Consider the following 2,958-nt stretch of genomic DNA (forward strand, 5'->3'; position numbering starts at 1 on the left):
AAAAAAAAAAAAAGAATTATGTTTGTCCTCATCGTTGATCTTGCCTTGAAGTTTCTCATTTTCAACAGTTGCTTTTATGTTGAATGCATAGGACTCAAGTGAGTTCTTTGATGAAACCTTGTCCCTCTGCTTCTCATCTTCAGCCTTGTACTTCTCAGCTTCCTGGAAGACCATATGTTCAATGTCTTCCTTGCTCAAACGTCCCTTGTTGTTAGTGATGGTAATCTTATTTTCTTTTCCTGTACTCTTACCCACAAAAGAGACATTGAGAAAGCCATTAGTATCAATATCAAAAGTGACTTCAATCTGAGGAAAACCATGGCGAGCAGGTGGTATGCCTGTAAGTTGAAACTTGCCAAGGAAGTTGTTATCCTTGGTCATGGCACACTCACCTTCATAAACCTGGATGAGCACACCTGGCTGGTTGTCAGAGTAGGTAGTGAAGGTCTGTATCTGCTTGGTAGGAATAGTAGTATTGTGCTTAATGAGCACAGTCATAACTCCACCAGCAGTTTCAATACCCAGAGAAAGAGGAGTGACATCCAATAGTAGCAAATCTTGAACATTCTTGGATTTCTCACCAGATAGGATGGCAGCCTGGACAGCTGCACTGTATTCAACAGTCTTGTTGGGGTTGATGCTCTTATTCAGTTCTTTTCCATTGAAGAAGTCTTGGAGAAGCTTTTGAATCATGGGGATACGGGTAGAACCACCAACCAGAACAATGTCATGAATCTGTGACTTGTCTAGTTTGGCATTTCTAAGGGCTTTCTCTACAGGGTCAAGGGTGCCACAGAACAGATCAGCATTCAATTCTTCAAATCAGGCATGGGTAATGGAGGTACAGAAGTCGATTCCTTCATAAAGGGAATCAATCTAAATACTGGCCTGGGTGCTGGAAGATAGAGTACACTTAGCACCTTCGCAAGCAGTACAGAGGCGACGGACAGCTCTTTTATTCTCACTAACGTCCTTATGTTTGTGCTTAAACTCAGCAATAAAATGGTTGACCATTCAGTTGTCAAAGTCTTCAGCACCCAAGTGAGTATTTCCAATTGTAGATTTGACCTCAAAGATTCCATGAATAGTGAGGATTGGCCCATCAAAAGTGCCACCTCCAAGGTCAAATATCAGCACATTTTTTTCAGCTCCAACCTTTTTGTCTAAGCCCTAAGCAATAGCAGCAGCAGTTGGCTCATTTATAATTCTAACAACATTGGAGGCCAGCAATAGTTCTAGCATCTTTGGTAGCCTGACGCTGAGAATCATTGAAGTAAGCTGATACTGTGACCACAGGATTGGTAACAGTGCTTCTGCACTTTCCAAAATAGGCTTCTGCAATTTCCTTCATCTTTGTCAGAACCATGGATGACACCTCCTCTGGATAGATACTTTTTGTCTCTCCTTTGTATTCTACTTGGACCTTGGGGCTGCCTGCATCATTCACCACCATGAAAGGCCAATGTTTCATATCAGACTGAAAATAGCATCAACAAACCTGTGTCCAATCAGACGCTTGGCATCAAAAACCATGTTCATGGGGTTCATTGCAACTTGATTTTGCGCAGCATCACCAATCAATGGTTCAGTGTCAGTCAAGGCAACATAGCCTGGAGTGGTTCGGTTTCCCTGATCATTAGCAATTATCTCTACTTTTCCATGCTGGAAGACACCCACACAAGAGTAGGTGGTGCCAAGATCAATACCAACCGGAGGTCCTTTAGACATGGTTGCTTACTCATAGAGCCCACACTGATTACAGAGGACACACAGAAGACCCAGGAGCTACCACCGCATTCAGTCGCACAATCTGATCTTTGATAAACCAAACAAAAGCATGAACTTGGAAATGAATCCCTGTTTAATAAATGGTACTGGGAGAATTCATTAGCCACATGTAGAAGACTGAAATTGGACCCAAATCTCTCACCACTGACAAAAATGCACTCTTGCTGGATAAAAGACTTAAATTTAAGACACAAAACCATAAAAATTCTGAAGAAAGTATAGGGAAAACTCTTGACAAAATTGGCGTGGGGAAAGATTTTATGGAGCAGACCCTCTTGGCAATTGCAGCAATACCAAAAATAAATAAAAGGGACATGGTCAAGCTAAAAACCTTGAAATTGGTTCAAATAATGAAGAGAAAAAACAGCTGAAGCCAATTAGTGAATAAGCATCCATTCCCAAATATCTGAGACAGTTGACTGATTTATTTTGTAGGCCAGATACGTTGTTATCCAGATCCAAGCAAGAATGCTCCTTTTACAATAAATTAACGGTTTTACATTAACCCTTGTTTGTATTGGGCTGTCCTCCAAAGAGCAAGCAGAGAAACAAACAAACAGGTGATTAAAATCTAGTGCTCTTGAAAAAAAAATAAAAACCTTCTACACAGCTAAGGGTACCACAACTAAAGCTGTAGGAGACACTAGAAAAGAAACACCTTGGTAATAAGGGAATGGGGAAGAGACTGGTCTCTTGACAAAAAGCACGAGAGCACGTATATCATCGCTTGGCAGTCTCCACACCTGTGGTGTAAATAGCCACGGAATCACTTCTATAAATAGCCAAGGGAGATGTTAGTGGAGGCTCCTAGTAAGACTGACCGCCGTACCTTTGAGGCACTCCGGCATCTCTGACCTGACTGAGACAACTGGGTCATCCTGATGGGAAGCCTTACTTGACAACAGGCTCCTCCGTACCTATGGGGAGCCATACCCCGAGAGAGCGTGCACAGTGGTCGGCATCCTGGCCATTTCATGGGCCAGAGCTGGCAACCTAGTGTCCGTGTTCTGACATAAAGTGAACAGATAGGCTTCAGAATAAGAGAAGATAGTTTCCTTCTCCTTCCTCCTTTCTTTCCTTTTCTTCCCTCCTCCTCCTCTTTGGCATCACAGCTCACAGAAACTTCTAACTCTTGGGCTTTAGCGATTCTCTTGCCTCAGCCTCCCAAGT

The 2,958-nt window shown here is 42.6% G+C and overlaps 1 pseudogene; it reads right to left on the bottom strand.

Moving 5' to 3' along the window:
* Positions 1 to 24: 24 nt before the first annotated feature.
* LOC100957461 lies at positions 25 to 1,728 on the bottom strand (annotated as a pseudogene).
* Positions 1,729 to 2,958: the final 1,230 nt, after the last annotated feature.

The sequence above is a fragment of the Otolemur garnettii genome, unplaced genomic scaffold (assembly GCF_000181295.1).
Source record: "Otolemur garnettii isolate 467f Iridium unplaced genomic scaffold, OtoGar3 scaffold00106, whole genome shotgun sequence".
In the NCBI taxonomy this organism is placed as follows: domain Eukaryota; kingdom Metazoa; phylum Chordata; class Mammalia; order Primates; family Galagidae; genus Otolemur; species Otolemur garnettii.